Raw genomic sequence first — 18089 nt, forward strand, 5'->3', positions numbered from 1 at the left:
AATGTAATTTTTGGCGAACATCTGACAAAATGAAACATATCACAGTCGGATGAAAACGACGAGATAATTTTGAACGTTCAAATTACGAAACCGTCCCTCAAATTATAAACATTTTAAAATTGTGGAGTTTTGTATCACTGTAAGACTTATTACACGATACGTACGGTAGCGATGTCGTTTCATTCGTCCGCAATGCCGGAGATTCTTCACACGGTTATTTTTCTTTCCTCAACTTTTGACTCGGACGAAGCGGATTCGATCATCCTTAAACCCGATTGAAAATCTACCAAACCGCACGTGTCGCGTGAGCCTCGAGAAAAGTGTGAAGATTTTTTTAAGCGTGGGAGAGCCACCCTAGGATCGAGCTATGGGAATCGGATCAGAGGATATTCATAGAATAGTGCAGACGGTTTATTATAAGTATTTGGGCGCGATTTCTTGTAATTCCTGTTGGAGTTGACACCGAGACCCGGTGAACCGAATAAAATTAAATTATAAAAATAAGTTTCGGCCGGGTGTATAAATAACAGTCGGATTCGAAGAGGGCAACTCGATGCTTCTTCACCAGGGCCACTTTTGAGCTCGCCATGCCACTGTTCGCACCCAAAGTGTAACCGAAATGCCGTCGTCTCCCCTCTTGGTTATAAAAACCTCTCGTTCCTCTCGGGTGAGAATACAGAGACACGTGCTCCCGTAGTCTCTTTCACCATGTAAATATATATGGGCAGCATACGCACGTACGTACGCGGTGTAACACACCCACGATATGATGCAGGAGTGCAGATGTGTGAGCTACAGCTGCCGCACGATTGCCGTCGAGAAAAGTGCACGCCGCGCTTCTTCCCCTGTCGACACATTTCCCTTTTCTTCTTATTCTTCCCTTTCTTTTGAACCGTTTTTAATGTTTTTCCTTGCTTCTTTGTTTTTTCTCGACATTTTTTTTATTACCCTTCCTACCTTTTTTAAATCCCGTCTTCGGTTCCTCGTGCGGGTGTCAGAGTCTCTTCCGTTGAATAAAATTCAACCATCCGCTCGATGAACGGACCGATTCTTGACCCCGAAGCTACGGGCCGCGTTAAAAAATCGAAGACAATGAAAGTCGAGGGACTAAGATGCTGCGTAAATATATCTGTTTCTAACAAAAATTATGTTTCGCCTCAATTTATAGAATCAGGTTTCTGACACTAGAGTATTACTATTATTATTCCGGATCAATTATTTTCTTATATATTGTAAATGAAATATGTTACATTTTTTTACGATCTTATGGTGCGAAAGTTTCGATACTTTGTCAGAAAGGATTTGTTTTTTTCTTTCAAACTAAGTAAAAACTACGCAATATTTCGGCAACTTTGTACTATTACAGGTATTATACACGCCAGATCCAGTTAAAATTTAGTTTTTAAATCTTCGTGAGTTACAACAAACTAAATACATCTCTGCGGATTATTATTAGTCATTTATACAGTATTTTCTGTTCACACCGCTTCTCGCAGAATTCGCTGACTCTTCGAGTGCGGTATCGTGTGTACAAAAAAAAAAAAATTGCTTAATTTTGGAATAATACGGCATGTAAAACGAAAAAAATGTGCGATTTCAACGATTCACAGTCGTCCAAGTTTTCCCGTATTTTTCCACAGATTTCTGAGGCGGCAAAAGCAGCAGCATCGTGCGATAACCTCGCGGGCGGCTCGAGTCTCCCATCTCGGTTCTCGTCTCCTCCAATAAATATATCCCCGTCTAAAACACGAGCCGGTCTGTGATCGTTAGTCTGTATTCGAGACAGCTCTGGATCTTAAACGCTGGTAGCGCGGTTGAGGCCTCTGGTGGATATTATTACCCCGTATTGGCTCCTTGCTGTCTGCCCGTCGCGGGATTTCTTCAACAACGTATTACCGTCCGATTCCGTCTTACTTGGCAGCCTTTCCAATCCGTTTGAAATCGACGTTGCCTGCCTTCCCGCAAGCAGTGGGACGAATGAGGAAATCATCGTCGAGCTTCGCTGCGCACACTGCACGGTGCACATGCATTTGACGCCTCTGATGCACTTTCAGCGAGCCTTATACTCGATCCTCTCGCAAAACGTGGACTCGTGTTCATGTCGCCTGCATTTCTGTAATATCTCGCTGTTATACGCGAAGGCGGACGCCGCGCGATCCTCGAATGAATTCACCTGTTGCAGCAGCTCGCTTTTCCAACGTCCGCAGAAACGAGTCGCGCCGCATGCCAAATGAACGGGCTGAAAAGGGAAAGTCCGTGTAATGCGGTGCGCAAAACCCTCCGATTATTCCCACAGAGATCTCCCCGTTGATTGCTGCTTATAATTTCGATATGCGTCGAGATTGCGATGTCTGTTTTAAGATCTGTACATTTAATATGTGTACTTGCTAACGACGAGCGAATTCTCTTCCGTAATGTTAGAATTATAAAATTTCGATTCAAATGATTCGACTGATTCTTAAAAGCGAATAAGAATATACTTCACTTTGTGCGGTTCTTGTTCGTCATTATTTCAAATTTACTTGTTACGATGGTTAATCGGTACATTACATCGTACACGTCTATATTTTCAAACAAATAGTTATCTCGAAATCGCAAGTTCTAAAATCCCGAGCACAACCCTTACCTTTTCGGCCAGAAAATCATATCGCATTTGTTCGACATTTATTGGTACATCGGAAAATATGTGAGTATTATCGAAACAACATTTTGATATTCGATTATAAAACAATCAAAGCTGATCTGTACCACCACGGAAATAGTTTTGTGCATCGTGTATTGTGATCAAGTCTTTCATAAATTTTTCATCAGTAGCTACGAAAGTATAAAAAGCACATTTAAATTCGCCTTTAAAGTACTTCATTTTGTAGCAACGCAACTGCGGTGAGTAACCACGTCGCATAGCATGAAGACGGTTCGGATAATTACAGAGTTACGTGCGAGACTTGCCAAAAAGATATGGTAAAAATCACCTAATTTTTTGCAAACGTATGACGCAGTCTGTACGAGCGTCTTTTTATACTATGCGATACAATGGAGATGTATAAATATTCGTTGAAATGGTTGTTATACCTGAGTCATTTTTTTATAAAGCTTAACGTGCTCCGCAGCGTCATGTGAAAAACAGCCAGGTTATTATTTCTATCTGAATACCTTGTGAAATACGTCGAGTTGCACGCGTATTATTTCCGCTATTTCATCAGCGTTCATTCGAGATTTGGACAATACGAGATGCCGATTTTGCTGTTCGTTGATACGATATTGTATAACATGTAGTATTTTTTACACACGCGTATCGCCTGAATACGTATAAAAATTGCACGTGTGTACTTGAGGATATGAAATTTAAAAAAAAAAGGCACGTAATACAGAAATTATACGTTCAACGATTCTTAGAATAATTCCATAGATGCAGAAGCATAACGTGCTGAAAATGAGGCGATGAATGATCAGACGAGCAAACAAAAATGTTGACTGAAAAAATAATTATAACAAGAAAATCGAAACAATGTGTATAACATGCAGACGTGCCTGGATGTCTATTCATGCATAATATCAGTGTCAATACGGCGAAGTTGTAGAGTAAAACGTGAGCTGAGTCATAAAGTCAACATTTGAATATAATCAACAATTACGAATTGATTATTGAGCGGCAGGTATTTAAATAGAGTAAGATCTTCCGAGAGATATTGAAATGAAAATTTTTACTCAATGACAACATTTTCTGTCATACATGTTACAAGACTTTTAAAACCCATTATAGAAAATAATAACATCCAATAATTATGTACCTCCTATGAATCGGGAAGAAAAAACAAATCGGGGTAATGAAAATTGGCTATTATCAGAAAACATTCCCGGTCAATTTTGACAATCGTAGACTTCGTGCTCTTGTTTCAATACCTGCTACATTTCGTCTCAAGTATTTGGGTTAGAGTGTGAGATCGAGTTACTTGGAAATGTAAAAAAAAAAAAAATAAAAAATAACTGAGAACCAACGAAGTCCTGATTGCTCCTTCCTGCTTCGACTCGACGCTGATTACACAGGTTTTGTTTATTCACATATATGTCCTAATGGCATTCGGCGAGATCTGTGAGGGGTGGATGCCGCTCGTGATTATACCGATAAGATAGACATCCGCGTCGCAAAGCCGGAGTTGCGGGCAGCGACACGGGTATCGGTTTCACCCCCGTTGAGCTAAAATATGTCGCGAGTTCTTGCAATCAAGCGGAATCGCCCACTTCTTATTTGAAACCCATTCATGATGTGGGAACGGCCCACGTTCCACATTGCCTCTGACGTCGGGTTATGTCTCTTTAATCAGGTAAATGGCGACACTTCGTCATTGCCGGATGATTAGAACCCGAGAAACACGGCAGCCCGTCGTTTTACAGCTTTTCATCAAATCAACTTCGTTATTGACCCTCTTATTCCCCCCTTCTCTTTGTTTTTCTTCCTTTCTACAATTTTCGAACCCCTTTCTTTTTCCCCTTTGATCTCGCGTCTCCCAGCGTACGTAGATGATTTTCCAATCTAACTACGTAGCTTCTTTAAAAATAGACTTCGATTCATTCGTCAAGTCGCTCGTGCACCGTATAATGACGCGTAAGGCCAAGGTTGTTGAATTAACTCCGACTAATCAGGAAAGTACAGATTCAGTCGCTGTTGTAATTACTTTCGATACAGATGCGGATCAATATCAGTATACACTAAAACGAACACGCTACTGGGGATTTGAAATTTTCCAAACTTCATCCAACCCATCAACTCGTTATGCTAAAAAATTGGCAAACAAAGTTAGCGAAATTACCCTGTTAACATCTCGTACAGAGTACAAATAAGCCAGTGCGCATTGTGAAGCCGAAACGCTGGGAGATTCAAATATGGGCCGTAATTTCTGGCAAAAAGATTATCATATTAGATATTCGTACGGATAAATTGACGCGCCAGCGAATTTCCAGGCAGTGGAATAATCAGACAGACGCGAATAACGTGTATACCCGAAACTATTTAATCTGCCTGTTACAGTGGGTAAGTATTAGAGGTATACGCGCCACGTGTTGCGAATCGGTAGGTATAATTTGTTTGTTTTCCAAACGTACATTCGCGTGACGTGGCAGCCGATGTAACGTCTCCGGCCGCCTAGACGACGTGAGTATCTCGGCTCTATTTGGCTCTATTTTGCAATTAGGATCTACTTCCAGGATGAAACTGATTAGCCGTGAGAGAGGATGAGGCGCGCGTGTTCGAGCACGTGTCGTTCTTACATACGTCGTGACCGGGAAATCTTTCTTTCATTTCTCAGGCCACGTGGAGCTACTCGATCCTTCAAAAACGGAGAAGGATGAAAAAAAAAATCCACGTGTACACGATGCCGTTATTACCGTTATATGCGTGGGGCGAGCATCGCGGGGAATTTGCAGAATTACTTCGCGAATGCTTTTCAAATTACACGTTTTTTTTACACAATTTTCTTACTCTCTTTTCTTTTCGCTGCAAGCTTACGTGATGGCAGGCGAATTGAAGAAAGAAAGAAAGAAAGAGAAAGATAGAGAGGGGGGGGGGGAGGAGGAGGAGGACACGCCCTACATCGAGGGATAAACGCTTAATTTTTATTATTTCCACTTTATCTTTTTATTCGTTGTACTGGTGTATGTATAATCCTGGCGTTCACCTGCGCAGGAAGTATCATCATTATTACGACACTCGTACTTTATTTTTGGAGAGACGATTCTTCTCAGCAGAGCGAGTTGCAAAATTATAGGCATGCGTGAGTATACGAAACCACGTGCATCGATGGTTACACGAGAAAATTCTTGTGAACGCAGGTAAATGATTAAAAATTGCGAGAATATTTTATGTAAGTTAAAAAAACAAACTCACAGTGAAAATTCTTATTAAGATGACTTAACTTTGTGCCAAACGCATCCTGAAAAATTATTAATTTCGATGTACGAAGCTGTTGGAAAATTTATATACGAATGAATCGTGAAAATTTTCTGAAATAATAACGAGAAAAGTACTGAGCAATTGCTTGTCGTTGGTGGAAATAAAACCATTTTTACAAGTAGGAATGAAAATGTACAGATTTCATTAGTACATTTTTCAACATAATAGCTTTTAAACATTCTATACCTTCAGTACGAGTAAAGAGTTTACCTGTTGAAACGATATTTTCTCATATAATACGTAATGTACAGTTCTCCAATTTCTATAATAAATGGTGATTGCGACGCGTGGAAAAGAACACTCACCGTAAAACGGCAGCCTGAAAATAGCAAATAGATTTCAAAGGACAGCAACATTTGCACGTCAAAAATAGAATAAAAATAATTTTCGAATTTAAGAATAAACTATACTATAAGATAGACCGAACCCTACCGCAATTATACAGCTGAAAATATATTAAATCGTTCGGAATGCGAGTAGCTTAATGAAATTCGAAAAGAAAAAAATCTAGAAATTGTTTCTGCTCCACGCAAGCTTTGTTGCAGACTTTGGGATGGCTGCATGCACGCGTATCCATACCATTTCTACGTCTATCGTTAATAAAATAATTAAAGAGTTGACCTGTACGGGAATTGGGTAAGTACATGTGCGGGTGATTATACGCCTCTGTGAAGCTCCTCGAGAGGGAGAGAGAGAGAGAGAGAGAGAGAGAGAGAGGGATGAAGAGTCGAAGATACGCGAAGATGCTGATAAGTACAGCGAAGCGGACACACACCGACGTAATAAACACAGGCGCAAGTTCATCAGCCGTAAGTTTGTGTAGGCACGAATCGACGGCGTATAACCAACACAATTGCAAGCTCGTGCAGGGGGTGGTTGTCGTAAGGACGCGGTCGCCCACCGCGAGGTATATTAGAGGCAGGACGTCTCCAGGCTTCCATCACAACCCCGTGCACCGTCATCCAAGACCATCCAAGCCATCGGCCCTCCGCAGCATCTTTTCCTCGCCGAATCCGCCAACAACGAGTCAACGTCAAGGTGAGATATCAGTTAGAAAAGGAAAGGGGGAAAAAGAAGAAGAAAAGAAACAACCATTAACCAAGTGACATTGAAATCGGTTTCCGACCTTGTTTCGAACCGTTCCATCTCGGTTTACGTATCGTCAGTGAAATTTCGCCAGTGCCGATTGATCCGAGATGGAAGAGGTGCGAATGGGGGCCAAGGGTGGTCCTTGCAATTGGGGGGGAGAATCCCGTTGCTCGCTGAAAGACGAAACGCGAAATGGCTCGGAGCAACGATTTAACAAACGATCTTTACTCTAAATATAAATTGATCCCGATACACGCGAACCACCTGCGTATAAGATATAATAAGACCGGCGTGCGTTATAATCGAATCGGAAACCTGCAGATCCAGTTGGATCACCCAGAAGTTGACCGGACTTGTTTACTTGTTGTTTCTTGCGCCGCGAGCTGCTCTATCTCTTTGTACCGCAACGCCCGGGGATCGGAGCTCGATTTTATCGCTTCGAGATTCGATTTTTTCACGCGGTTTAATATTGATGTCCCGTAACGAGTTCGAAAGGAGGAAAGGAAGGATCGTGACCGAGGAAAGTTCTGTCCCACGGCTAAATATACCCCAGACACAAGTCCTTCTGTTACTAATTCTTCTTCTTCTTCTTCTTCTTCTTCTTCTTCTTCTTCTTCTTCTTCTTCTTCCTCCTGTTCGTTTTAACAGCCGGGCTGCAGAGGGAACTCGCGAATCATCGGTTCAAAAATAAATCGGCGAATATGGTGGACGATGCGCGATATCGGTTTCTCCGTCTGCGGGTCTGGTGCCAATACAGGCTCACGATGGGCACTTGAGGCCTTGATACGGGGATCCGACTCGGCCGCGCCACGTGACTTTGCCGATTCTTTGATGTTGCTTTTCGAGAGCTTTTCAACCTTATCTTTTCATCCGGCTCCTTGTACTTCTATACCTTGTACCGCGCCGCAGAACCTGCACACTGTGCACGGTTCTGCAATTGAGATAAAACCGGATCTCAAGAAGGAGCATCTAGTCCGTGTCTAGTTTATACCGTTGACCCAGATGATAAACCATTCGTGTTTATAAACAAGATGCAGATCGATGCTTGATAGATCGATCCCGACCGAGCTAAACTGCTCGTCGCCGAGCGCCGTTGCCCGGTGATGAAATGGCACAATAAATCTGCACGAAATTGATAAGGAATTCATTTTTGGAGCTCCGGGAACTTCCACTAAAAGATTTCAATTTATCGTCGAACTCTGATCATCGCGCCATATAGTCCCGAGTGTTTCTCCAATGGGCTGTCAAGTCTCCGATTACACTGGACACTGACGATCAATCGTCTTTTAGTCTCGGTCTTACCTAAGCAAAATTCGAAAATACATATATCGCTCTCTTTATTACCGCGGTTAGCCTTTTCAACTGAGAATATCGTTCAATCTAACACGCAAAACACACCGTTGACCGTGGAGAATTTTTTAATTTGAGAAAGCTTACCGTCTCATCAATCTAATTCATAATTTTGTCAACCACGATTCGTTCAATACTAATTGATTCGTTTAAGTTGTTCAATAAGCAGATTGTCTCGACCAATAGCTTCTCAAATGAACTAAAATCGTTTTGCTGGATCCAAAAGTGATTCGCTTCTATTGTACTTCACGCGGAATCGTGTTTGAGTATCAAAACGTTCACCGAGTGAAGCATGAATCGGTTAGTTCGCTTTACAGTAAAATATAAAATAAGCATTGGAAATGCGGGCGTTTAATCGTGCAGCGTCCAACAGTCTGTGACTGCAGCATAGGGTTCACTGCGTTAATTATAACTTTAATTTATCTCAATTGTTTCTTGTCACTCCTCCACAGATGCGTGATATCACAGACATGTCATCCGCAACACCCGTTCGTCGGACCTCCTAACGAGACCGCGCGTCACGCTTTACGTACAACGAGGAATTGCCCTTCACTCGCGTTGTATTTAATTCGGTAAAAAAATTGTTTAAATTACAAAATTCCGGATCCGTTTGATTCGGTAACGTATTTCAACTCGCGCATTGGATTTTAAGAAACACGAGAACGTAAATAGGCAGAATGGAATGACAAACCGTGGCAATCCAGTCTTAATGTCTTTAAAATCAAACCGAAATGGATAATAAGTGCTGAAAAATTATGACCGCTGTAAAAATATTGAATAAAAAAAATTGGGCTCGTCCGGGATTTGAACCCGGGACCTCTCGCACCCTAAGCGAGAATCATACCCCTAGACCAACGAGCCGCGTATATCGGTTGACCATTGCCTTTCACGCCGATGAAGTGGCCTGACATACTTTCGGTCCAAAGTCATGGCGTTGATCAAATTGTCGAAGAAGAAGGGTAAAAAATACAGTTGAAAAAACAAAAAAATAAATAAAATAAAATGGAACCAAAGCTAGGAAGTGTTAGTTTGGAATCTGGTCACATCCCTGTAACGTCTAGGAGAAAAAAGATTAGTGCTATAACTTTAGTATGACTAAACGCGACTACCGTATTTCTCCGGACTTTGACGTGTTCCTTAAGGACTACGTGACTGTAAAGACGTCACCCCATCGTCGCTTACCCTCATCCGAGTTTGCGACGCTGCACTGGAGAAGAGCTAAAAGATACGGGGCTTAACGAATTGATAAGTGGAATCTCGACTGGCGATGTGATTCAAGAAGAGGAGAAAAGTTTTCCATGCTTCTTCCAGAAGATGATTGACCAAAACTGGCCACGTCATTTTACGGAAATTCCATGTGATAGTTTCTGAGGTGAAGCATTTGGTGAAACATTCAGTTTCGAAAAAATTAGGGATCTGTGATTAATGATAGGACGTAATGCAGCGTTTAGTCTTACTCGTCGGTCAGCTCATTCAAGGCTCGTAAACATTTATATAAACCGCAAGGTTCTTTGATCCTGAAAATAATTATTCCACGCAATGAAAGCTTCCGCGAATTATTCGTCGGAATAACACTCGAGATTCAAATATTTACTATTAAAACTTCCGCGTGCTTGCGGAGCAAAGCTTTGTAAAACTGGACACTACGGCTCTTCGAGCGATTGAAACTTGGAAATACCTAAGAGAGAAAAACAAAACGACTGTACAACTTACTGTTTCGGATCTCTTTTTGTATTTTTTTTTCCTCTGTTAGCGGTTTCGCAGATTCTCTGATCAGTCGAAGCCACAGTATAACATATAACATCGTGTGTCCTTAATCGACAGACCGTGTTACAATCGATCAGAAATATTACCAACCAGGCTTGTTCTATTGTCTTGGACATAATAATTAAGCCATTGGTTGGCTGTACCAAACATCAGTTAACCCGGGTGATATCACCGATATTAATAGATGTAGTTCAACTATTTATTGCTGTATATTAACGTGCGTGCGTGTGTGTCTGCGTGTGTGACGCACCGCATTACTCGTTCCGGCTGATTGACCGTCTATACAAGATACAGAACTGATCGAGCCCCTGTCTTCTGTCCTCCTGTTTTTCTCACACTTCCTCGTAATTATTTGTCGTCTCTTAATTCATTCGGCTCCAGATACACGACAGGTTAAGATCCCATGTAATAACCGCAAACTTTGGAGAGAAAAAACTTGCACCAATCCAGTACAGGCATAACCTATGAATAATTAATTACCGAATTGTTTCAATATCGGATACCACGTAATTTGCATTCATTATTGTACCGTTTAACACTTTTTTACTCGCATCTCATTAACATATACTTGAAAATTCACACGAAATCAAGACTAGGCGTTTCAAAATTTGTCCAATCGTTGACACGGTGCATGAATAACAAATCTCTGCACTCCTTACAATCGCATCGTCTTTCAGCGGTCTTCTTACGCTGAAATTCAGAGAAAAGTTCTCATCATTCGGCATATTACCTTATCCCAATCAAATCGAGATTCCACCTTCGCACTTGTGAGCTTGAGAAAACCGTAGCACATAGAAAACATGCAACATCATCATACATCTGTCGGTAACTTCCGCCCGCGCGATTCCCTGACAGGATATTCGCAGGGTAAGATCAGGTTGTTAACAGATACGTCGAGACGACGACGACGACGACGACGAGGACGATACCAAGTGGATACCACAACTCGTGTCCAGGTTATCCGTTATTATAGAATGACCATAGAATATCACGGGATCAGCATGCATAATATACCTGTCGCGTTGATAGTCGAATATGGGATGAAGAGGAACGAGGAGGGGCGATGTGACGGAATGGTGTTCGTGTATTTCGATCACCTGTCCAGTCGGGCAACAAAACGAGCGATTCGATGAGCCTGGCCGGACGGTTTCGACCTTATACCCTACCAAGCGATGGGGCACCACACACGGCGCGGCGCCGCGGTAAGTCCCCTGCACATGTAGAAAAATTGACGCATCGGTGAACCCATGGCGAACGTCCCTCCGGATATGTCTGCGTGGAAATCGGTGCAGAGGCACACACGAACCTCATATAGCTTAGGGCCGTTGTTCATATGGGAGTAAAGTAGAACTCGCGCGACCCACGATCAGCCAATCGGGAAGCGAGTCCCTCACTCTCGCACATGCTCGCACATGCTCACACACCATGACCGTACTCGTCTTGTGCTCCGTAGTATTGCGCTATATATATCCAGGCGCAGGTGGTATCCAGTGAAAAATATCCTCATGACTTTGAGGCTGACGACACGAAGCTCCACCATGCGACGTCGAACCTCCGCCCCCTTCGTCTCTGTGAAGAGCATCGCTGCAGCGTCTTGTTCGATGAGAAAGAATGCCAAATATGCACGGTGTGCGATTCGATTCTTGGTTACACCGGCGAGCGTTCGCATCGACCATTTCTTACTCAACCTTTGTCCGCGCCTCTTCTTTGCCCGATTCCTCGTCCAGGTTTGCAACATAGTGTACGACATCCCGAAGACGGAAATGACGCATGCGGGACCAGTTTTCACTGGTCTTCGGGAATTGGCGTTCGCTTCGAAGTCGCTGTTACGCAACCGAATTATCCGGTCGTGACGAAATCGCAGGTCGAGACGTCGGTCTCTTTTCGAATGCCTCCTCGGAAACGGGGCTGTTATACTTTGGAAGTATTTCCCCCATCCTCAATTACCGATCATCAATGTTGTTCGTCCGAAACTCATTTTTAAACACGAATCGTGACCGAACTTGCGTTCTCCCAATTAGTGAAACTAGGCTTTGGCACAAGCTCTGAAATTAGTTTGTCACACTCGTGAGTTCGTATTACCAACATTCTGTGATAGAGGGTTATTAATTTCACACCGAGAGACATTCAATTATCGCACAGTCGACAACGATCCACGTACCAGCTGGTGCACTTCAAGATCAACGTTTGATGAATACGTGACTCGGGCTGGTGGATTTTGCCGTAAAATAAGGTCAAGTCAAGGATAATTACCAACGCCTAATCATCCTCCACCCCAGCCGTGCTAGCCTGCGCGTTTCCTTGAATGGAGTTACGTTAGCGATTCTGAGTAATAAGATGTTTATGAATGGAATGGGTATGAGATTAGATACACGAATAACGATCCAATGGCTGGCTGCTACACGCGAAAAAATATTTTCGAATATTTCATGCCTAGAAAAAGAAAACTTCGAAGAACGGTTGTGTGCACTTTGTACAGCGTCGTGTTATTTTATTGCTGACAAGTCATTAATTGGCTTCGAGCAAAAAACGGTTAAACGTAATTCGCAGACACGTATTGTATGAGAGGCCAGCTCATTTATTAGCATACGTGCAGGTTCCGGGTCCAGGATTATACCGAATGGAAGAGGATCATCCGGGAAGGATTCGGAGAAGACTTTCGCGGCGTGTCGGGACTGATTTATTATTCGCAGTGATCGAGAAACACGGAGACTCGATCCGGATGTTATACGAAAAAATTTTCCAAGACGACCGTGCTCGTTAAATTACTCAATAATTAGAACCGTCGTCAGAACGGAGCGTAAAAACGCGTCCACACGCAAAAGCAGTGAAAGTCTTATAACGCTTCTGCAGACTTTCACGATCGATCCGAGTTTCTCAAGTCAATTTTCGACAAGACCTTTTTTCCCAACGCGAAACGGAAGCGATATCGCGATTAGTGAACATAAATCTACCGGTTTTATTTTTATTCCCACCGATGGTTAATTGAATTCAAGTATCCCTCGGCATACGGCCGGCTCCTACAACGTGATACTGTCACGTGTATAACCACCCAATTTCACGTGTTTTTTAGTCCATATTTTTTTATTTTATTTTTTCATCATTATTTTCTTTCTCTATATCTTCTTATTCTGCTAATCATGAATTTTGATTTACCTCGTTGTTTGTCTTCTCCGAATTTTCAAACGATGATCTAAAAATACGACCGCTCCGAACAACAATTCCGATAATTCATTACGTGACAAATTCTTTACACTAATGCACCGCGATGGAAGCAGCGAGTCAAGTCACGTTTCGAAAAAGGCCGGACACTTTTCATTTTCGACAGAAATCTGAAATTTTTACAGTTCTTAGATTCTTACTCTCGGTTCGTAACATCAACGCATCCAACGCAATTTTAATACAGAACCAAATTCCGTGAAAAGACTATTGAAATCCCCAAAGACTTTGGCACTGGCTGATCAATATACCAAATCGTGATTTCTACTTCATCGTCTGGTATATTTTTACAACGTAAAATTGAGCGTCGGTGCGCAGTAGATGTTCCTCCTCTCCTGCCGGTATCACGATTATACGTGAGCGTTTATTTCAAACTTTTTTTCCTCAGCGTCCTCCTCGACACCCGTTTGCGCGTGTTCCAAAGATTATAAGAACGGTAACGAGTATACAGCAGATGCAACGCGACTTAATTCGGTGGCACAATACTTTGATTCGTTATCGTAGCAGGGCTCAATGTACAAGGTATGTCGTTCTCAAAATATAATCATACGTTAGCGTTTCGTTTCTCGGAAGATAAGAGTATTATGAATGAAATCGGTTTTATCTCTCGCACGCACGTTATTCGGCGTGATCTTCGCGCCTCGTTGCACTTCGTACGCGCGCACGCATGCGCAGAAAACTGGGTCTACGTGACCGGCCACGTGTTTCGTACTGTAGAACTTCGTCGACAGCAAAGGTGTGTTATACACACATAGAAACGAGGTGTTTTATGCAAATACCATGGATAATCGGTGCGTGTGCGCAACAGCTAACATGACAAAGCATCCCAGCGTGTGCGGCACCTTTATCGCCACATACACATCAGACACACGGCATTTCTTCACACTCATACACACGTGCATGTATATCACATATGAACCAAACGATTTCCACAACGTTGTAGCACAGCCAAGAATTTCTACCGAGTAATATATCGCGTCGCTGAACTTGTATATATATTTACACTCTCTGATCTCGCGTATAAGCTCTTCCAGGGCTTGACCCATATACGCCATGATCGACCCTGGGTCAAATCTCTTCTGCATACGGGCCCAATTCGCAGATTCGACTTTTCTCTGTTCACAGTAAAGCTTCCGGTGAATACTTTGCGAAAACTTACTTGAATCCATTTCAAGTTCTTTCTCGAAAGCTTTTAAGAATCACATACACTCCGACAAAAATCTTCTTAAGCATTCCAGTTGAGAGAACAATTGATAGACTGAAACTCGGAATATGGATAGAAAGGTACATTTGATTATTATCAGTCTGAACCACGACGAGAGTATTTATTATTTTTCAAGAGTCCGCACAGGTCTAGGTCAACGTACGAATGACGACCTCGGGTCAAGCCATTTGGCGGTCCTATACATCCTCGTTCATAGGTGCGAGAAGAAGTTAAGAAACCAGTTTTACGAATGCACCTCGATCACCTCTCGGCGAAGAAAGATCTCTTATTGACGTTTCCCTAATTGACTCGTTTGCCGTCATTAAAAGTAATGTACCACTTGATCTCGTGTCGCGGAACTCAATTAGACATATACTGCGTGTGTTTCTATTCGCCTTACCTGTGCAATCAAGATTTTTCAAATAATTGGTCGCATCTTTACTTTGCCGACTCGAAAAATCTATCGAGAGTATTACGTACCGAATCAATTCCGATTCGAATGCAAGTTGCAGACGATTGGTCAATTACTGTCCAGGTCCTGGACACGGTCAAAAAGGAGATGTTTCCTTCAAGTCGAACCACTTTAAGAAAGAAAAAAAATGGCAACTTCTCTCTACGTATCGTTCACTTCCCGAACATCGAGCTGTAAGCATCGATGGTTTCGTTGCGACGTGAAAATTAAAAGGCTCATCTCGCATCCTCCAACAATCAGACAGGTTAGCACGTAGTAATTACATATATCAAAACCTGAGAGCTAGGCTGGCAATTCCAACGACACAGATTTTATCACCGTCTCAATGGCAGCTGTTTTTCCATCGAACTCTGACAATTACGGTGCGATGTACCGACGAGTTCTAAGTATAAGCCTGCAGGCTTGAGGAAACGGAAATGAGAGGACAATCGAGCCAGAAGCTGCGATCTCGTACGTATAACGCGCGTAAAGAAATCTTTACGATCTGCTCTCGACGATACTAAGGACAAAAATTGATCGCAAAAATTCCTATAGAGTCAATATGTTAGGTATACCCGATGTTTGACGTGCGATTAAATTTTCATCCAACGACGCGCCGCCTCGCGTTATAATACAGAGTCAATTTATAGAGCCTGCCGATCGCAGGGTCATGAGATGCCTATTCGTGGGATTGCTGCCGAAGGGGTTCGTGGACCCCACCGGATTTGACATTCGTCTATATCAGTCTAGACTCAGCCACTTCTTCTCAGTTCTCGTCGAGATAAATAACTGATACCAGCCAATGTTGTATACACAAAAATTGTTTATTGCGCCAGCAGGAAACGGAGGACGCGAAATCACTTGGGCTCGTTGCCAGTTGGTAGGAAAATCGTCGTGCGGTATATACAGTCATGAATGAAATGAAACCCACTCAGTTCTCAGATCTCAGTTTTACGTCGTACAGGAAAATGTTGTGCAAAAATTGGGAATATCCATTACTCTATACGCTTAGCGATGATTTCCTGGAGCATATTTTTTTTCCCCCTTTTACAACTTTCGAATAAATGTATCGGTGAATTTCAAGCGACTCGTGCATGCGAGATCGAGCGTACGAGGTCGGCGGTCGGTTTACCTCTTAAAACCATAAATTGGCCGTGGGTAAACGAAGAAAGAAGGCCAAAATAACGACCTCGACGTAACGAGAGTAGCAGCGGCGTTTCGCAAGAGGAAAATAATCATCGCGAAGAGAGAAGCATTCGAGTGATCGTTCTATTAATAGACTACGACGTGGCGATCGATGATTAGCGTAATGCGAAACTGTAACATATTTTGTCCGCCCGTCAATTTCATCGCCTAGCGTGCAGCGACGACGAATTTTTAATCGTCACGTAACATTTTCGTTGAGCTCGACGTCGTTCGGCCTTGTTCTGCATTTCTCTATGCATCATCCTGTACGGAGTTCGATTTTACACGATTTTTTTCCAACTTGCACTTGCGGGTCAGATTCGTTTAACCGAAGGAATTCAGAATGACGATCGAGTTCTTCTTCTTTTGCGATTGGCTCTGCCCTTTCGATGGGATGTTTTAACGCGGCTCCAAATTCCTTCCGGCATTCTACCTACAATGTTTCATCGATATATAAACAGGATGAGATTCGCAAAAAATAAATTTCAAGCTATCGTAAAAAATAACCGCATCTCGACGGAAATGCACAACAATGTAAAAAACTCAATTTCGGACCAATTAAGACGCTATCACAATGTCAACATGACGACCGTTGACTCGGTTGCGATTTCATGTCAACTATACACGATTATTTCCGGTAAGCGTTAGTTGTCCAGCCTTAATAATTGGTGCCAAAGAAAGTGATGGCAAAAGTTGAGTTTAGTTATTATTTTGACTTTGAGAAGTATCGTAAAAAAAAAAGAAAAAAATAACGGCGAATTTAAATTAGCTAAATTCGAAATCCATTTTTGTTCACCGATTTGATTTTCTCGTGTAATACAATTCTATGAAAAATTAATGTTTGTTCCGTCAACACTCCGAAGCAAGATAGAATAAAATATTACTGTAATTTCATACGATGATCTCAGTGTTTTGGCAGTCGTCACATTAATCGTCAGTTTAAAAAATGCACGAAGCGTCGCGACAAAAGTTTGACGATATTAACCACTTAAAATTTAGCACATTACTTCCTCTCCTGGCAGCGACAAAAACGACGGTACGAAAATCGAATAAGAACAATCCAGACTGCCCAACTTAAACACATCGTACCGGTATCTTTGTATAATCTTCTCACGATTTCAACGCCACGACCGTAAAAATTGCTCCGACTTTTCCTGCAGTCATCGACAAAATCGCAGTGACCTCACCCTGACGACCAATTCCATTAAAACCCCGACGTAATATCCGTTTCAGGAATATTTTGTATTTTCGAGCAATTCTAGTTGTAACTCCGAGTCGACAAGCGCACCGACACATGTGTCGAAGATCCCAGCTCTCCCGGCAATTCTATCGGTTCGCACACTCTCCGCATACGTTCACGTACGTCGCGTACCTACGATTCAACACGACGAACGTAGGACGTGAGCGTAGGAGTGTATGTAGTGCTTCAGTTAGGGCCACTCTCAGCTCATTACACGTAGCCTACTCCGTACCGCATGTATGCGGTTAGGGTCTAGGCTGCCGTCCGTAGCATCACTTCAGTTCAGCAACGTCGGTTGCCCAACGCATCAAAAGAGAGACAGCTGATTTTTTTTCACCCCGTTATAAATATTCGTCTTGATCGTAGACCAATGTGCGGTTTTTTATCAGGATGCTGGTGGACGAACGCGCTATTAACGACTCTGTGGTCGGGAAATCTGTCGGTCATTTTTGAGACACGCTGACTATCGAAAAACAGAAGCCAAAAACAACAGATACCGGCTATCAGTGATTCGGACGGTTATCAGCAGGCTTCGCGTAGCTATTTTTGACTTCGTTCCACCGCTTGTCTCGATTGTTATTCTCCTTTCCCGAGACTCAGAATTGCAGGTAGACACTGTGCCGGAAAAGCTTGT

General features: G+C 42.6%; 2 protein-coding genes and 1 non-coding gene across 4 annotated transcripts in view; 1 reads left to right on the forward strand and 2 right to left on the reverse strand.

The window, feature by feature from the left end:
- LOC124310391 (peroxisomal leader peptide-processing protease) overlaps window positions 1–18089 on the reverse strand; it is a 111309-nt gene that overhangs the window by 57755 nt on the left and 35465 nt on the right. The window lies entirely within an intron of this gene.
- The window catches only part of LOC124310396 (ion transport peptide-like), a 42374-nt gene continuing 31139 nt past the window's right edge, over window positions 6855–18089 (forward strand). Inside the window, exon 1 of the mRNA XM_046774283.1 lies at window positions 6855–6988. The gene's annotated coding sequence lies outside the window, so the exon portion shown is untranslated. The remainder of the gene's footprint in view (window positions 6989–18089) is intronic.
- Trnap-agg (transfer RNA proline (anticodon AGG)) lies at window positions 9179–9250 on the reverse strand. The gene has a single exon. It is a non-coding gene; the product is annotated as a tRNA-Pro (tRNA).

The sequence above is a fragment of the Neodiprion virginianus genome, chromosome 1 (genome assembly GCF_021901495.1).
Source record: "Neodiprion virginianus isolate iyNeoVirg1 chromosome 1, iyNeoVirg1.1, whole genome shotgun sequence".
NCBI lineage: Eukaryota > Metazoa > Arthropoda > Insecta > Hymenoptera > Diprionidae > Neodiprion > Neodiprion virginianus.